Source organism: Pan paniscus, chromosome 6 (genome assembly GCF_029289425.2).
Source record: "Pan paniscus chromosome 6, NHGRI_mPanPan1-v2.0_pri, whole genome shotgun sequence".
NCBI lineage: Eukaryota > Metazoa > Chordata > Mammalia > Primates > Hominidae > Pan > Pan paniscus.
The window spans coordinates 165,453,232-165,472,942 of record NC_073255.2 but is presented as its reverse complement, the minus strand read 5'-3'; the positions used below and the strand labels follow the sequence as shown (position 1 = coordinate 165,472,942).

The following is a 19,711-nucleotide window of genomic DNA, read 5'->3' as shown; positions in this document are numbered from 1 at the left end:
TTTGACAATGTTTGCAGCATATAAACCAAAAATTCAGATGACAAGAACATCAGCATGACCCCAAGTACTAGAGTACCTCATTTATTTATATGTTTATTAATTTTTAATTCTTAACCTCCTAAAGTCCATCATTTACTTTTGAAGTAGGTTTTTAAGTAAGTAAGACATTTACTTTTATTTTACATTTTACTTTACTGCAACATTATTTGCAATAGCAAAAGACCAGACGACTTGAATATCCACCAACAGGGCACTACTTAATTAAATTATGATACATCTGTATGATGTAATGTTAGGCCATTCATAAAAAGCCCACTTTATATGTACTGATATAGAATGATCGCCAAGATTATTGAACTTTAAAAAGATGCAGAACAGTGTATATAGTATGCTAGCACAAGGATATATATCCATATATACTTGAACATGCACAGACAATTTTGGGAGGAGAAAAAAGGAAATGCTAACAGTGATGGCCTTAGGACGGGGAGGGGGCAGGGATTGGTATCTTTGGTGAAACAAAGACTTACTTTTCACAGAATACCTCCTTTTTTGTACTATTTGAAATATTTTTGTACTATTTGAAATATTTACCATGGGCATGTATTTCTTATTTAAATAAATAAACTTTAAAGGTGTTAAAGAAATTCCCTATGTGCAGCTCTACAAATATTTACTGAGGAGTAAATATACACAAAGTATGGTAGGTATTAAAATAATCATTACTGGCTCTAAGAGTGGTCTGATCAGAGTTGTGGACATGTAGATGACGCTCATTTGGAGATAACTGTACTTCTTGAGATAGAAACGTATTTAAAGAAATAATGGCTTAAAAATTTCCAACTGTAGTGACAACTATAAATGTACAAGTCCACAAAGCTCAATAAACCCCAAGCAGGATAAACACAAATAAATCCTTATGAGGCACATCGTAATCAAATTGCTGATAGAAAGAAAACCTTAAAAATATCCAGAGGAACCAAGATAAGAATTACAGCAATCTTCTTGCTCCAACTGTTGAAGCCAGAAGGCATAAACATCTTAAGATTGCTGAAAGAAAAAACTGCCAACTCGGAGAATTTTATATTCAGTAAAAATATCCTTTAAAAATAAAGATGAATGTCTGGGTGTGGTGGCTCACACCTGTAATCCCAGCACTTTGGGAGGCTGACGCAAATGGATCACTTGAGGCTAGGAGTTCGAGACCAGCCTGGCCAATATGGTGAAACCCCGTCTCTACTAAAAAGTACTAATAAAGGAGAAAGTTTATTTTAAATTAGTAGTTCATGGTGCATCCCTATAGTTCCAGCTACTTGGGAAGCTGAGGTGGGAGGATTGCTTGAGTCCAGAAGTTCAAGTCCCACCTGGCCTGGGCACCATATTGAGATTCCCATCTCTTAAAAAAAAAAAAAAAAAATTTGAGGGGAACTAAAGAATTTTTCAGCTGGGTGCGGTGGCTCATGCCTGTAATCCCAGCACTTTGGGAGGCCAAGGTGGGTGGATCAAAAGGTCAGGGGTTCGAGACCAGCCTGACCAACACGATGAAACCCCATCTCTACTAAAAATACAAAAATTAGCCGGGTGTGGTGGCGCGTGCCTGTAATCCCAGCTACTCAGGAGGCTGAGGCAGGAGAATTGCTTGAACCCGGGAGGCGGAGGTTGCAGTGAGCCAAAATCGCGCCACTGCACTCCAGCCTGGGCGACAGAGTGAGACTCCATCTCAAAAAAAAAAAAAAAAAAAGAATTTTTCAGACAAATAAAAGCTGAGAAAAATTGTTTCCAGTAGACCCGAACTATGAGAAACACTAAGAGTTCTTCAGGAGGAAGAAAACCACCACCAGATGGCAGCTTAGATGTACACTGACGTAACGACTAATGGCACTATTTTTTTTTCAACTTGCTCTTTTCTCTTAAACATATTTTTAAGATACTTTTTTAAGGATAGTCTTTCCATGGCACTAGTGAGACATTTTTAAAAGCCCTTTGTAATTTTAAGCCATTGATGTTTTGAGATTGTTTATTACCTCAACTTAACCTAGCTAATCCTGTCTGGTAACAAGAAAAAATTCTTGAAAGTAGAATTGCTGTGTGAAAGGATGTATATGAGTTGGGTGCGGTGGCTCACGCCTATAATCCCAGCACTTTGGGAGACTGAGGTGAGATTGCTTGAGTCCAGGAGTTTGAGACCAGCCTGGGCAACACAGTGAAACTCCATCTCTATAAAAAATACAAAAAATTAGTTAGGCATGGTGGTGCATGCCTTTGGTCCCAGCTTCTTGAGAGGTTGAGGTGGGAGGATCACTTGAGCCTGGGAGGCAGAGGTTGCAGTGAGCCAAGATCACGCCACTGCACTCCAACCTGGGCAACAGAGTGAGACCCTGTCTCAAAACAAATAAATATTTTTTTTAAAAAAAGAGTGTATATGCTGATGGATACTACTGTGATGAACTTCATAACAAGTATACAAATTTAAATTTCCACCAACAATGTTTGAGAGTTTGTGCTTCTCACAAATCCACCATCTCAGTATGTCATAAAGCTTTTGAACTTATCAGGCTGAAAGTTTTTAAAATGATATCTCAATGTAATTTTAATTGGGCATCTCTTCATTTATCTCATTGGTTTTTATTCTATGAATTTTTAATTCATAACATTTGCCAATTTTTCTATTAGGCTATTAGTCTTTTTCTTATCTATTTTATAGGCAATCTTTTTATATTGGAAAGACTGAGTTGTGATTTTTTCCTAGTTTTTTATTTGTCTTTGAATATGTTTACTGTGTTGTTGCCTTGTGGAATTTCTTTTGGTAGTTAAATTTATCAATATTTTCATTTATGGCTTTTGGATTTTTGTATGATATTTTGACAAAGTTTCCCCATTCCAAGGTTATACAATCATTTCCCCATGGTTTCCTGAATGACTTTTACGGTTGTTATCTTTCTATTTAAGCCTTTAATCCATCTAGATTTTTTCCTGGTGTGTGATGTAAAGTCTAGAACCAATGTGTTTGTCTGTATTTCCCCAGATGGCTATCAATTGTCCAGTGTCACTTATTGTATAGGATGTTACATCTTTCACCACTGATTTGAGATTCATTCATTTAACAAATGTTTATCAAGTATCTACTATATATGGTAGGCACTTTCCTAGATGCTTGGGATAGATCAGTGAACAAAATAAAAAGGCTACGTTTATGCGAGGGGATTCCAACAATTAAAAAAACACAATAAATAATCGCATAGTGTGTTAGGAGGTGGTCAGTGCTACAGAAAGAAAAGAAGAACAGGATGAGGGGGACCAGGAATGTTGGGGATGGATGTGGTGGAAGGCTGTGCTATTAAATAGGCTGGTCAGTTTAAGCCTCATTGAGATTCATGAGGACAATACCACCCTTCTCATAATCAAAAGTCTTAACTATAAGGGGCCAATTTCAGAATTTATTTTACATTGCTTTGATCTGTCTATTCACACTCTGGTACTACACTGTTTTAAATATTGAGGGTTTATAGTATTTCCAAACGTTACCAGGTTAGTTTGAAGGAAATAATGTTTTCTTTTTTTTTCTTTCCACAGGTGTTGATCTCATAAAGGAGATAATTTTTAAGGTATGAAATTTGAAATTTTTTTTTCTTTTGGGGCACAGTGGCTCACTACTATAATCCCAGCACTTGGGGAGGCCAAGGTGGGTGGATCACCTGAGGTCAGGAGTTCAAAACCAGCCTGGCCAACATGGTGAAACCCTGTCTCTACTAAAAATACAAAAATTAGCTGGGCATGGTGGCGCAGGCCTGTAATCCCAGCTACTCTTAGGGGAATCGCTTGAAGCTGGGAGGTGGAGTTTGCAGTGAGCCAGGATGGTGCCACTGCATTCTAGCCTGGGCAACAGAGTAAGACTCCATCTCAAAAAAACAAAAACAAAAACAAAAAAACTATGGAGTTAAACCAATGAATTTTTTTTCTTTTGAATAGCAAGGCATTGCATATTTGGCAGGTTTTTAAAAATTGTTTGCAGCAATAGAAGTAATTGTTTACAATTGGTTCCTGTTTCTGACTGGATAAAACTCATAGTAGCAAAAAGACTTTCACAATAACAGCTCCTGAAAAGTTGAAGTTGGTCATAAAATAAATTACTAATTTTAAATTCATAAAAGAAGTACCTGACTATAACTGCCAAACATGAAGGTATCAAAGTACTAATGTACTAATGTCCTTGTACAACTGACCTGTATCAGAGTGCCTCATTTTCAAAATTAGGACTCTCTCATATTTCTACAATTTCCAAATGCATTATCAAGTTTTTCATTGTTTTTGAAATCCGAAGAATTTTTAACATGACTGTAAAAGTATTTAAGGATATTTATATCTTCAAATGTTACAAAATTATTATTATTAAAAACAAACATAAAATAAGGTAAAAAGGAAATGAATAACATTAATATCCACATCTAATCACTGGGATTATAAATTCACAGTGCAGGCCAGGTGCGGTGGCTCATGCCTGTAATCCCAGCACTTTGGGAGGCCGAGGCAGGTGGATCACTTGAGGCAGAAGTTCAAGACCAGCCTGGCCAACATGGTGAAACCCTGTTTCTACCAAAAATACAAAAATTAGCCAGGCGTGGTAGTCCACACCTGTAGTCCCAGCTACCTGGAAGGCTAAGGCATGAGAATTGCTTGAACCCCGGGAGGCAGAGTGCATTAGTCTGTTTTCACGCTGCTGATAAAGACGTACCCAAGACTGGATAATTTACAAAGAAAAGAGGTTTAATTGACTTACAGTTCCACGTGGCTGGGGAAGCCTCACATCATGGCAGATGGCAAGGAGGAGCAAGTCACATCTTACATGGATGGCAGCAGGCAAAGAGAGAGAGCTTGAGCAGGGAAACTCCTCTTTTTAAAACCATCAGATCTCATGAGACTTATTCACTATCACAAGAACAGTACAGAAAAGACTTGCCCCCATCATTCAATGACCTCCCACCTGTCCCTCCCACAACACATAGAAATTCAAGATGAGATTCGGAGGGGGACACGGCCAAACTGTATCATTCTGCCCCTGGCCCCTCCCAAATCTCATGATCTCACATTTCAAAACCAATCATGCCTTTCTAACAGTCCCCCAAAGTCTTAACTCATTTCAGCATTAACTCAAAAGTCCACAGTCTAAAGTCTCATCTGAGACAAGGCAAGTCCCTTCCACCTATGAGCCTGTAAAATCAAAAGCAGGTTAGTTACTTCCTGGATACAATGGGGGTATAGGCATTGGGTAAATATAGCCATTCCAAATGGGAGAAACTGGCCAAAACAAAGGGGCTACAGGCCCCATGCAAGTCCAAAATCCAGCAGGGCAGTCAAATCTTAGAGCTCCAAAATGTTCTCCTTTGACTCGTCTCACATCCAGGTCATGCTGACACAAGAGGTAGGTTCCCATGGTCTTGAGCAGCTCTGCCCCTGTGGCTTTGCAGGGTACAGTCTCCCTCCTGGTTGCTTTCATAGGCTGGCATTGAGTGTCTGTGGCTTTTCCAGGCACACAGTGCAAGCTGTCGGTGGATCTACCATTCTGGGTCTGGAGGACAGTGCCCCAGTAGGGACTCTGTGTGGGGGATCCGACCCCACATTTCCCTTCTGCACTGCCCTAGCAGAGGTTCTCCATGAGAGCCCCACCCTTGCAGCAAATTTCTGCCTGGGCATCCAGGCATTTCCATACATCTTCTGAAATCTAGGTGGAGGTTCCAAAACCTTAATTCTTGACTTCTGTGCACCTGCAGGCTCAACACCACATGGAAGCTCAACACCAGAAGGCTTGGGGCTTGCACCATCTAAAGCCAGGGCCTGAGCTCTACATTGTCCCCTTTCAGCCACAGCTGGGGCAGCTGGGATGCAGTGGACCAAACCCCAGGCTGCACATAGCTTGGGGACCCTGGGCCCAGCCCATGAAACCACTTTTTCCTCCTAGGCTTCTGGGCCTGTGATGGGAGGGACTGCCGTGAAGGCCTCTGACATGGCCTGGAGACATTTTCCCCATTGTCTTGGGGATTAACATTTGGCTCCTCCTTCCTTATGCAAATTTCTGCAGCTGGCTTGAATTTCTCTTCAGAAAATGGAATTTTCTATCGCATTGCCAGGCTGCAAATTTTTCAAACTTCTATGCTCTGTTTTCCTTTTAAAACTGAATGCTTTCAATGGCACCCAAGTCACCTCTTGAATGCTTTGCTGCTTAGAAATTTCTTCTGCCAGATACCCTAAATCATCTCTCTCAAGTTCAAAGTTCCACACATCTCTAGGGCAGGGGCAAAATGCTGCCAGTCGCTTTGCTAAAACATAACAAGAGTCACCTTTGCTCCAGTTCCCAGTAAGTTCCTCATCTCCATCGGAGACCACGTCAGCCTGGGTCTTATTGTCCACATCATTATCAGCATTTTTGGCAAAGCCATTCAACAAGTCTCTAGAAAGTTCCAAGCTTTTCCACATTTTCCTGTCTTTTTCTGAGCCCTCTAAACTGTTCCAACCTCTGCCTATTACCCAGTTCCAAAGTCGTTTCCACATTTTCAGGTATCTTTTCAGAACATCCCACTCCTGGTACCAATTTACTGTATTAGTCCGTTTTCATACTAATGCCGATAAAGACATACCCGAGACTGGGTAATTTACAAAGAAAAGAAGTTTAATTGAACTTACAATTCCATATGGCTGGGGAAGCCTCACAGTCATGATGGAAGGCAAGAAGGAGCAAGTCACATCTTACATAAATGGTAGCAGGCAAAAAGTGAGGTCTCATGCAGGGGAGCTCCTCTTTTTAAAACCATCAGATCTCAGCTGGGCACAGTGGCTCATGCCTATAATCCCAGCACTTTGGGAAGCTGAGGCAGGCAGATTATCTGAAGTCAGGACTTCAAGGCCAGCCTGGCCAACATGGTGAAATCCCCTCTCTACTAAAAATACAAAAATTAGCCAGGCATGGTGGCAGGCAACTGTAATCCCAACTACTTGGGAGGCTGAGACAGGAGAATCGCTTGAACCCAGGAGGCAGAGGCTGCAGTGAGCTGAGATTGCACCACTTCACACCAGCCTGGGTGACAGAGTGAGACTCTGTCTCGAAAAAAAAAAAAAAACATCAGATCTTGTGAGACTTATTTACTATCATAAGAACAGCACAGGAAAGAATTGATTGCCCCCATGATTCATGGACCTTCCACCAGGTCCCTCCCACAACACATAGGAATTCAAGATGAGATTTGGGTGGGGACACAGCTAAACCATATCACAGAGGTTGCAGTGAGCTGAGATCGCACCACTGCACACCAGTCTGCACGACAGAGCAAGATTCCATCTCAAAATAAATAAATAAATTCACAGTGCATTAATACTATATCAATATCACAAACATACCCTGTTTGATATAAAAATATAATTGCTGATTCATCATTTGCAGATTTGTACTCTATTACCACACTCATTTAAAAAAATCTTTAATATTTCCATTTTTATAGTAACAAAAACCCAAACGGTAATATAATTGGCCCCAAATCTATCCTTCCTGTTTCCTTTTAACATTGTAATTGGTTCTCGTTTTTTTTCTAAACTTTTAAAAATTAAAAAGAAATAAAATCATAATTGGTACTCTGAAATGAATACGCAAAACTAAATAATTTTTAGACTCCTATATATTTGCTTTCTTGATTTGGTAAAGTTCTTGTAACTATTAAGGCCCCAGGAACATTTTATCTTCAGGAAATCTTGTTAGCCACAGTTAAACCTCTCAAACTTTCTAGATAATATTACTTTAGGAAGATTTTCAGGTCACTCTTTTACTTCTCCCTAATGCATATTCATACATGTGCACAGGCAGACTTTTAAGTGTTCTATCACATGAAATTCTGATTCCTTCCTTTCCATTCCAATTTAACACTGTATAACTGTCTTGGCAGTGATGTGTTATTCATTGTTTTATTGTAGAGGTTTGTATAATAAAGGCCTGTACAACATGTATCCTTTGATTATGCCCACATCCACCTCCATAGCAACAAAGACCCTTGTAAGTGACCTGAAAAGGAAAAGGCAACTGTGGTGGCCAGTCTCCCAGAGGACCCCAGTGATCATCACCTCCTGGTCTTTGGAGCAGTCTCCAAGTCCCTATCCATAACATATCAGGGTTGGTCTGTGTGACTGAAAGGATAAGGCACAAGTAGTGATATGTCCCTTCCAAGATTAGGTTATAAAAGGCACTGCAGCTTTCATCTTGGTAGTTTTTTCTCTCTCTGTACCACCCTCACCTTGGCCCTCGCCCTCCTGTCATTCCATCCAAGGGGAAGCCATCTGCCATGTCATGAGCAGCCTTGTGGAGAATCCTCACAGCTAAATTTTATTTTAAGTAAAATAAAATTTAGTAATTTCTATTTTAGGAAGCGTGTGTGAATACTCTCCCTTTCATCTCTGTATTACTCTAGCTACCTATGTCTTTAAAAAATAAATAAATAAAAATAAAAAGTAAAAAACAGGGTCTCACACTGTTGCTCAGGCTGGAGTGCAGTGGTGCGATCATGGCTCACTGCAGCTGTGACTTCCCGGGCACAAGTGATCCTCCCACCTCAGCATCCCAGGTAGCTGGGACTACAGGTGCATGCCACCATGCTCAGCTAATTTTTGCATTTTTTGTAGAGATGGTGTCTCATTATGTTACCCAGGCTGGTCTTGAACTCCTGGGCTCAAGTGATCCTGAAACCTTGGCCTCCCAGAGTGCTGGGATTATAGGTATGAGCCACCACTAGGTCTACTTTAAAAGAAATGCTTAACGGAGTTTTTCAAGTAAAAATGAAAGAAAGCAGCTGGGTGTGGTGGCTCATGCCTGTAATCCCAGCATTTTGGGAGGCCGAGGAGGGTGGATCACTTGAGGTCAGGAGGTCAAGTCCAGCCAGGCCAACATGGCAAAAACCCACGCCTTCTAAAAATGCAAAAAAAATTAACCAGGTGTGGTGGCAGGTGCCTGTAATCCCAACTACTCAGGGGGCTGAGGCAGGAGAATCAATTAAACCATGAGGCGGAGGTTGCAGTGAGCCGAGATCACACCACTGCCCTCCAGCCTGGGCGACAGAGCAACACTCTGTCTCAAAAAGAAAAAAAAAAAGAATGCTAATCAATCACATGAAAGCATAAGAAAATATATAATATTCAGCAGTAAAGGTGCATATACGTGGGAGGCTGAGGCCGGAGAATTGCTTGAACCCAGGAAGTGGAGGTTTCAGTGAGCTGAGATCGCATCACTGCACTCCAGCCTGCCAAACTGCATCTCAAAAAAAAAAAAAAAAAAAAACTTGAGGCCTGGCCTCATGCTCCCCTTCCATCCCCACTTCCGTGGGTCCAAGCTGCCTTGGCTGAGGAGGGGGCTGAGGAGGTGTGAGTCCCTGCCAGGAACCCCCTGCCCAGACCATGTACTTGGCCCACAGGCCCCTGATGTCTGCGTCCAGCGAGGCCTCCAGTGGCGTCAGCATGTTTGTGTGGAGGAACGTGGAACCTTGCTCTGTGGCTGTGTTCTCCTGGTACTCTGTCCCCTTCCTGACCCCTCCCTGCAGCCGTGTGAGGCCCAGCAACCTGCCAGTCACTCAGTGGCCTCCAACCAGAGCAAAGAACCTGCCAAGTTGGCAGCTGTTGCTCATGAGCGTCCACCAGGTGAGACAGGGAGTGTTGACCCTGGGCGGCCCCCTGGAGCCACCTGCCCTGAAAGCCCAGGGCCCGCAACCCCACACACTTTGGGGGTGGTGGAACCTGGTAAAAGCTCACCTCCCACCATGGAGGAGGAGCCATGGGCCCCTCAGGGGAGTCCCTGCTGGACAGTGAGACAGAGAATGACCATGATGATGCTTTCCTCTCCATCATGTCTCCTGACACCCAGTTGCCTCTACCACTCAGATGATGTCAGGCCCAGTCCCTCAGTGCCCTGCGCAAGGAACAGGACTCATCTTCTGAGAAGGATGGACGCAGCCCCAACAAATGGGACAAGGACCACATCCGGTGGCCCATGAGTGGCGGTCATGATCTTCAGCAAGCGGCACCAGGCCCTGGCGGGGCGCACCAGGGTCACCCCAACCAGGATAACCAGACCATCAGCCAGATGCTGAGCGAGCGGTGGTACACCCTGGGGCCCAATGAGATGCAGAAATACGACCTGGCCTTCCAGGTGAAGGTGGCCCACTTGCAACAAGGACCGAAAGAAGTCCAGCTCAGAGGCCAAGCCCACAAGCCAGGGGCTAGCAGGAGTGTAACAAGGGCTCGTGGGAGCGGAGCATATCAGAGACGGGCACTGCCACTGCCACTGCCCCTGGGGTGTCCTCTGAACTCCTGTCAGTTGCAGCCCAAACACTCCAGAGCTCGGATACCAAGGAGCAGCTTCTGTGGGGCAGAACGGCTGCACACAGTCAGGGAACCTGGCTCAGCCTGGCCCAAGCCTTCTCCCACAGCGGGGTACACAGCCTGGACGGCAGGGAAATAGACCGTCAGGCACTACGGGAACTGACACAGGTGGTGTCTGGCACTGCATCATACTCTGGCCCAAAGCCTTCTACTCAGTATGGAGCTCCAGGCCACTTTGCAGCCCCTGGTGAGGGAGGTGACCAGTGGGCAGCCCTGCTGCTGCCCACCTGAGCTGCTCATTCCCAGCACATGGCCAGTGAGGACATAGTGAGTGACGAGGAGCACACGGTCATCCATGAGGAGGAGGGGGTGATGATGTCATTGCTGATGATGGCTTTAGCACCACTGACACCGATCTCAAGTTCAAGGAGTGGGTGACCGACAGAGTGGGGACAACTCTGGGGAGGAGCCAGAGGGCAACAAGGGCTTTGGTGGGAAGGTATTTGCACCTGTCATTCCTTCCTCCTTTACTCTTGCCGCCCCTTGCTGGATCCTGAGCCCCCAGTGTCCCCCGATCCACCTGCAGCTTTTGGCAAAGTCTATGGTCCCACCCTGTCCTCCTCCTACACATACTCGGATGCTTCCTCCTCAACCTTGGCACCCACCTCCTTACTGGGCCCAGGAGCCTTCAAAGCCCAGGAGTCTGGTCAAGGCAGCAGAGCGGGCCCCCTACGGCCCCTACCCCTGGGGATGGGGGCCCAGGGACGCCTTCCAAGGTGACCTGTTTCCTCCCAATGGATCCTGCCACCTTCTGGTGCAAGAGACCTGAAAGTGTGGGCGACCTGGAGCTACCAGGCTCCTCAGTCATCAGGGTCCCTCCCAACACTAAGGCTTTCCTAGGCAGGAGCTGAGCTGAGCCACCCGGGGGGCAGAGCCTGAAGAGAAACTGACTGGGCTTTCGGGGTCGGGGCAGAGGGAACCCCACGGACATGGACCCCACACTGGAGGACCCCACCACGCCCAAATGCAAGATGAGAAGATGCTCCAGCTGCAGTCCAAAGCCCGACACCCCCAAGTGTGCCATGTGTGATGGGGACAGCTTCCCCTTTGCCTGTACAGGTGGAGAAGCCGAGGACAGGCTCAGGGAACCGAGACCGAGAAGGCGCTGTCCTCTTCACTGCACGTGCCCTGGACCAGTGCCGGTCCTGATCAAGCAGCTCTTCCAGGCCCACTGCTTCTTCCTGTCCACTAGGCCACAGCCGCCCTCCAGGCCCACTATGCACACATCTACCCCTCCAAGGTTTGTTCTGCCCCTGCCCTGACTCCCAGCCCTGTGGGGGTCCTGACCGCACCTCACCTGGCTCAGACTCTTGACGCTGCCCTGGCTGCCCCACCACTGCCTCTGCCCGAGAGTCACGTGAGGCTGAGAGTAGGGGCAGGGGCAGCAGTGGTGCCAGTTGGGGGGCGGTCCAGTGGGAGGAGCCTCAGCCTCGCGGGCTGCTCCGTGGGACTGATGACTGCATGATCTTCTGGGCACCTCACAGATTTTCAACTGCAGGTGAAACGGATGCTGGTGGTGGGTGCAGGGCCGCTGGGAGCTGCTGCATGGTTCCCAGAGGCTGGACTGGGGCAGGTGCCAACTGAAGCTGCTGGGGCAGCATGGGCAGGATGTTCTGCACACAAACCTTGGAGAAGATGATGTGTACATAGCGGGTCCACTGCTGCTGCCCCTGCCCTGACTCCCAGCCCTGCCTGACCCCACCTCAACCTGCTCAGGCTCTGGCGTAACCCTGGCTGCCCTGCCACTGCCTCAGCCCCAGAGTTGGGGCCTTGACAGCCTGGTTGGAAGGGGACACCCCAGCCCTGCCTCAACACCTGGGGGTCTCCATAACTACCACAGGCAGGTGGGCAACCCCAAAGATCCCAGGACTCACAGTAACCCCTGAGAACATGGAAAGTATGTGGGGGTAGCAATGGAGGGCAGGATGGTTATCTTCTCCCAGGTAAAGCCATTTAATCCTTTCAGTTTGGGACAGAGTAAGGCCTGCCTCTTTTTTTTTTTTTTTTTTTTTTTTGAGACCGAGTCTTGCTCTGTCACCCAGGCTGGAGTGCAGTGGTGCGATCTTGGCTCACTGCAACCTCTTCCCGCCGGGTTCACGCCATTCTCCTGCCTCAGCCTTCCGGGTAGCTAGGATTACAGGTGCATGCTACCACGTCCGGCTAATTTTTGTATTTTTAGTACAGACGGGGCTTCATCATCTTGGCCAGGCTGATTTCGATCTCCTGACATCGTGATCTGCCTGCCTCCCCTTCCCAAAGTGCTGGGATTACAGGCGTGAGCCACCACGCCTGGCCAAGGCCTGCTCCTCTTATCTATACCCCCTACCCCTGCAGCTGTGCCGGGGGAAAGCTGGGCAGTTTCCCTCCTCCAAGCCCCTGTACATACCATGAATTGTGGGACCTTCAGAGCTTTTCACTTTTCGGAAAATAGCTCCTGCTGGGGCTACAAGATGGAGTGTGAAGATGGCCTTGGGCCACAGGGAGGCGCCTGTGGACTAGGGGGAGTTCATGCACCCCTTCTTTCCCCAGAGGGGCTGGACTCAGGTGAGTATGGGGGTGGGGCTCCTGCACTTCGACACAGGCAGCGGGAGGGTTTTCTCCCCATTCCCTCTGCACTCCCAACTTGAGCTATACTTTTTAAGAAAGTGATTCACCCTGCCTTTGCCCCCTTCCCCAGAACATAACACGTTGATCATGGGCGATATTTTTCATCGTGCCAAAAAGTTGCCATGACCGTCATTAAACCTGTTTAACACCAAATAATAAGGAAAATAAAATAAAAAATTCGGGCATGGTGCAGAAACTCACTCCAAATAAATTACCTACCAAAATATATAATGGTGGAAATATTCCAAAATTCAATATTTTGGGATTTATACACAAAAGATAAACAAATTAGAGGCCAAGAGGTTGCCGGAAGGGAAAAACGGGGCCTGGAAAGGCCGTTGTGAGGAATGAGCTGGGCCTAAAGAGGCCACTGGCAGGCAGTAGCTGGACCTGCCGAAGTGGCCGAAAGGCAGGAGCTTTGGACTGGGGAGGCCGCAGTGAGGCGAGAGCTAGCTGGGCGTGGAGAGTCCGCTGTGAGGCCCAGGCCGAGGCCAGGCCCGTGCAGGCCTTCGAGAGGCAGGAGTCCGGGCCTGCAAAGGCCGACTGGAGATCAAGTTCTGCGCCTGAAGAGGCTGCCAAAAGTCAAAAGCGGGGCCTGGGAAGGCCGCCGAGAGCCATGAGCTGGGCTGGGCCGAAAGAGGCCACTGGGAGGCAGGAGGAGCTGGGCCTGGAGAGGCTGACTCGAGGAAGTTTTGCACCTGGAGAGGCCGCCAAGAGGACGGAGCTGGGCCCGGGGAGGCCGACTTGCTGCTCTTCCAGGCCCACTTCCAGGCCGACTTGAGGACGACTTGGGCCTGCAGAGGCCGCCGGGAGGCCCAAGCTGGGCCTAGAGGAGCCCACTGACCGGAGGCCGTTTGGGGCCTGCTGATGTCATCGGAGGGCAGGAGCTGAGCCTGGAGAGGCCACCGTGAGGCCTGAGCTGGGCCTGGGGAGCTTGGCTTAGGGAAGTTGTGGGCCTACCAGGGCCGCTGGGAGCTGGGCAGGAGCTGAGTCCAAAGACGTTGTTGGGACCTGGAGTCGGCCGAGAGTCCGGCCCGGAGATGCAGCCGGGAGGAAGAGCTGGGCCCGGAGAGGACGCCGGGAGGCTGCAAGTGGGTCTGAGAGGCCAACTTGAGGAGGCCTGGCCTCCGCCTCCCGCATGGCCCAGCTGTTCCTCCTGGCTGCATCTCCCGCCTCCCAGCAAACAAGCTCTTTTGGCTCAGCTCCCGCCTGCGTTTGTAGACCCCGAAGTTTCTGCAACCAAGCTCTTCAGACCCACATCCCTTCTCCCAGTGACTGAACAGTCCCAGCTCCGGCTGGAGAAGGGCGTCTGCAGACCCCACTGTTGCCTCCCAGGGGAGTCTCCAGGCCCAGCTCTCGCCCCACCGCGACCTCCCGGGCCCAAGTCCCTGCCTACCTCCCAGCAGCCCACGTGCGACCCTGCTACTCCCTCATGGTGGTCTGTTGAGGCAGGGGCTCACGCTGACCTCTCTCAGCGTGGGAGGGGCCGGTGTGAGGCAAGGGGCTCACGCTGACCTCTCTCAGCGTGGGAGGGGCCGGTGTGAGGCAAGGGGCTCACGCTGACCTCTCTCAGCGTGGGAGGGGCCGGTGCGAGGCAAGGGCTCACGCTGACCTCTCTCAGCGTGGGAGGGGCCCGTGCGAGGCAAGGGGCTCACGCTGACCTCTCTCAGCGTGGGAGGGGCCCGTGTGAGGCAAGGGCTCACACTGACCTCTCTCAGCGTGGGAGGGGCCGGTGTGAGGCAAGGGGCTCACGCTGACCTCTGTCAGCGTGGGAGGGGCCGGTGTGAGGCTAGGGGCTCCCGCGGACCTGTCAGCCTAGGAGGGGCCGGTGTGAGGCAAGGGGCTCAGGCTGACCTCTCTCAGCGTGGGAGGGGCCGGTGCGAGGCAAGGGCTCACGCTGACCTCTCTCAGCGTGGGAGGGGCCCGTGCGAGGCAAGGGGCTCACGCTGACCTCTCTCAGCGTGGGAGGGGCCCGTGTGAGGCAAGGGCTCACACTGACCTCTCTCAGCGTGGGAGGGGCCGGTGTGAGGCAAGGGGCTCACGCTGACCTCTGTCCGCGTGGGAGGGGCCGGTGTGAGGCAAGGGGCTCACGCTGACCTCTGTCCGCGTGGGAGGGGCCGGTGTGAGGCAAGGGCTCACACTGACCTCTCTCAGCGTGGGAGGGGCCGGTGTGAGGCAAAGGGCTCACGCTGACCTCTGTCCGCGTGGGAGGGGCTGGTGTGAGGCAAGGGCTCACACTGACCTCTCTCAGCGTGGGAGGAGCCAGTGTGAGGCAGGGGCTCACGCCTCTGGGCAGGGTGCCAGAGGCATGAGTTGGGCATCAACAGGCCACCGTGAGGGAGGAGCTGGGCCGCACGCGGGCTGCTGGGAGGCAGGCAGGGACTTGGCCCCAGGAGGCCGCCGTGGCGGCAAGAGCTGGGCCTGGAGAGGCCCCTGGGAGGCAAGGGCGGGGCCTGCAGAGGCTGTTCTCCAACCAGTGCTGGGCCTGTACAGGCCACCAGGAGGCAGGAAGTGGGCTCTCAGAGCTTGGCTGGAGAAAGTTCGGGGCCTACAAAGGCGGTTGGGAGCTGGGCAGGAGTTGAGCCAAAAGAGCTTGCTTACTTGCTGGGAGGCAGGGCCGGGAGAGGCCGACTTCAGGACAACTTGGGCCTGCGGCGGTCGCCGGGAGGCCCAAGCTTGGCGTGGAAGAGCCTGGGGCAGCTGCCATGAGGCAAGAGCTGGGCCTGGAAAAAGCCCCTGGGAGGCAAGAGCAGGGCCTGCAGAGGCTGTTCTCAAGTCAAAGCTGGGCCTGTTCATGCCACCGGGAAGCAGAAGGTGGGCCTGGAGAGTTTGACTTGAGAAAGTTTTGGGCCTACATTGGCCGCCATGAGCTGGACAGGAACTGGGCAATAAAAGGCTGTTGTGAGGCAGCAGTTGTGCCTGTAGACCCAGCCAAGAGGAAGAGGTGGGCCTGGAGAAGCCCCCATGAGGCAGAGGTTGAGCCTGTAGACGCTAACAGGAGGCAGGAGCTGGGCCTGGAGAGGTCAACTTGAGGAGATTTTGGGCCTTCATAGGCCACGAGGAGGCAGCAGTTGGGACTAGACAGTCTGACTTGAGTAAGTTTTGGGCCCGGAGATGACGTCCTGGGACAGGAGTTGGGCCTGGAGAGGCCACTGTGAGGCATAAGCTGGATGTGGAGAGGCCAGTGTGAGGCAAGACCTGGGCCTGTCTAGGCTGCTGGGAGACAGGCAGGAATCTGGCCAGGGAAGGTTGCCATGAGACAAAAGTTGGGCCTGGAAAGGCCCTTGTGAAGCATGAGCTTGTCCTAAAGAGGCCACTGGGTGGCAGGAGCTGGGTGTGTAGAAGCTGCTAAAAGGTTGGGAGCTTGGCTTGGGGGGTCCACAGTGAGGTAGATGCTGGGCGTGAAGAATCTGCTGTGAGGCAGATGTTGGGACTGTAGAGGCCGACGGGAGGCAGAGGCTGGGCCTGGAGGGGCCACCAAGATGCAGGAGCTGGGCCTGGAGAGGTTGCAAAGAAGCATGAGCTGGGCCTGGTGAGGTCGACTTGAGAAAGTTCAGGGCCTGGAGAGAAGGCTGGGAGGCAGGAGCTGGGTCTAAAGAGGCCATTGTAATGATGGAGCTGTGCCTGTGGAGGCTGTTGTGAGGCAGTAGCCTCATCTGCGGAGACTGCCGTGACGTAGGGTATGGGCCTAAATAGGCCATTGTGAGTCATGAGCTTGGTCTGTAGAGGCTGACTGGAGAAAGTTCTGGGCCTGGAGAGGCTGCCGGGTGGTAGGAGCTGGGCCAACAGATGTAAGCACATTTGCATTTATTAGGCACTTTATTTCCATTATTACACTGTAATATATAATAAAATAATTATAGAACTCACCATAATGTAGAATCAGTGGGCGTGTTAAGCTTGTTTTCCTGCAACTGGATGGTCCCACCTGAGCGTGATGGGAGAAAGTGACAGATCAATAGGTATTAGATTCTCATAAGGACAGCGCAACCTAGATCCCTCACATGCACGGTTCACAACAGGGTGCGTTCTCCTATGAGAATCTAATGCTGCTGCTCATCTGAGAAGGTGGAGCTCAGGCGGGAATGTGAGCAAAGGGGAGTGGCTGTAAATACAGACGAAGCTTCCCTCACTCCCTCACTCGACACCACTCACCTCCTGCTGTGTGGCTCCTTGCGGCTCCATGGCTCAGGGGTTGGGGACCCCTGCTCAAGTGCATCCAAAGCGACCCTTCCCACACCAGTCTTCACAGTGGTCAAGGGCAGCAACCACTTAGCTCCCAAGGCATGTGCCTCAGCTGGCATTTCGTCACAATAAACAGTAAGTGGTAGCTTGAGTCACTGTGAGGTCACCTACTGGAAATCACCAGCATCCCATTTCCCACTGGCAAAGAGCTCAGCACTGCCCCCTGGGAAACCAAACCTATGCCCAAATCCCATCTGTGTGGGTTTATCTCCTGGGACCCTTCCCAACATATTAGTCAGAGTCCAATCAGGAAGCATAAACCACTCAAAAGTTTAAAGTGGTAAAATTTAATACAGAGAATTATTCATTATAACAGGTGAACAGCATAATGAGAGATTGGCTAGCACAAAGTAAAGAGAACTCTAGAGAATACAGGAAAAGCCCAGGCCAGGCATGGTGGCTCATGCCTGAAATTCCAGCAATTTGAGAAGCTAATGCAGGAGGATTGCTTAAGGCCAGGAGCTAGAGACCGGTCTGGACAACACAGTGAGACCCTGTCTCTACCCAAAAGAAGAAAAAAGTTAGCTGGGGCTGGTGGTGCACACTTGTAGTCCCAGCTACTCAGAATGCAGAAGTTTGAGCCTGGGAGGTCAAGGCTGCAGTGAGGCATGATTATGCCACTACAGTCCAGCCTGGTGACAGAGCAAGACCCTGTCTCAAAGAACAAAACAACAACAACCGTTTACAGACAGAAAAGAAATAGAGCTAATAAGCTGAGGAAAGATGTTGAAATGTGACAAGTAAAGTAATATGAGGTCTTTTGTCTATGTAAAATAATCAAACAAAAAATGACTTACTAAATTATAATACCCTGTGCTGGCAAAGGTGCAGTGAAATGGGCACTTTCTTATACTATGAGGGGTGTTTAAATTGTGTATAAGCCTTCCAGAGTAAAGCCTGTCAATTTTTTAAAATAATGGAGACAGGGTCTCACCATACTGCCATACTGCCTCCTCCAACTCTTGGCCTCAAGCAATCCTCCTCTCTTAGCCTCCCAAAGTGCTAAGATTATAGCTGGGAGGCACCCAAAACCCTGTCAATTTACATCAAGGGTAATGAGAATGTCCATTCACCATGACTCACAGTAATCTTACTTCTGGGGAGACAATTCAATCTAAACAAAAGGTCATCTGTACACACACAGTAAAAATCTGGGAGTAACTGAAGACAGAGTTGGTAAGTGAAATAAGAAACAGTTATAAGAAATTAAACTATGGTATCAATAGGCACCTGGTATAAAAGGTCAGTTGATGTTAGCTGCTACTTTTTTGTTGTTTTGAGACAGGGTCTCACTCTGTCACCCAGGCTGGAGTGCAGAGGCCTGATCATGACTCACTGCAGTCTCAGCCTCCCTGGGCTCAAGTGATCCTCCCACCTCAGCCTCCCAAGTAGCTGGGACTACAGGAACATGCCACCACACTAGGCTAATTCATGTGTTTTTCTGTAGGGATGGTGACTCCCCCTTTGTTTCCAAGGCCTATCGCAAACTCTTGGCCTCAAGCCATCCTCCTGCCTCAGCCTCCCAAAGTGTTGCGATTACCAGTGTGAGCCACCACACCTGGCCAGCTGCTACTTTTACCAATATTATTATTATTCCACTCAATTAAAAATTATTATTTTCAAGGCTATGCAACAGTATGTATCCTACAGCGTAATTGTAAAAACATATACAGTCGTCGTCCCTCAGTATACAGAATCAGTTCCAGCCCCCCATCTCTGCATATACCAAAATCCATGCTTACTCACGTTTCGCTGTCACCCCTCTGGAATCCACGTATACGAAAATTCCAAATATTAGTTGGGCATAGTGGCAAGCACCTGTAGTCTCAGCCACGTGGGAGGTTGAGGTGGGAGGATCGCTTCAGCCTGGAAGGTTGAGGCTGCAGTCAGCTGCGATAGCACTACTACACTCCAGCCTTGGACAACAGAGGGAGACCCTGTCTCAGAAAAAAAATAAATAAATAAAACAGCTTAGAAACTGTAATGAGGTCTGTTGGGCAAAATTCCATATAAGCAAAGTATAAATTAATAAAGCAAATCGTGATAAATTAGTACGATTGACTTTCTGGAGTTTCTGACAATAAAAGTAAGGAAAATGCAGAACACAAAGACAGAGAGCAAAAAGAGAAATTAGGAGAGCATTCTACATGTTGAATAGGAAGACACTGGCCATGTTCGTGCAGCGGCAGTATGTCGTGACATGACATACCTTGGAGAGAAGTTAACAGATGAGGAAGTTGATAAAAATCATCAGAGAAGCAAAATACTGGTAGCGACACTCAAGTAAACCATGAAATTTCCATAACTTATGTCAGCAAAGTGGGAATATTGTACAGTGTGTGTTGAAGTTCCTATACAACATTGTTTATCTGCCTTTTGTTTGTTTGTAAGGAATGTATATACGAAAAGTTCTTCTTGCTGTCAAAAGAATATGTGTGAATAAGTCATTTTA

General features: G+C 48.9%; 2 pseudogenes; one reads left to right on the top strand and one right to left on the bottom strand.

The window, feature by feature from the left end:
• Nucleotides 1-348: 348 nt before the first annotated feature.
• On the top strand, nt 349-14,653 carry LOC129398206 (protein capicua homolog; annotated as a pseudogene).
• Nucleotides 14,654-14,803: 150 nt separating this feature from the next.
• LOC117981110 (uncharacterized) lies at nt 14,804-19,141 on the bottom strand (annotated as a pseudogene).
• Between the last annotated feature and the right edge of the window lie 570 nt (nt 19,142-19,711).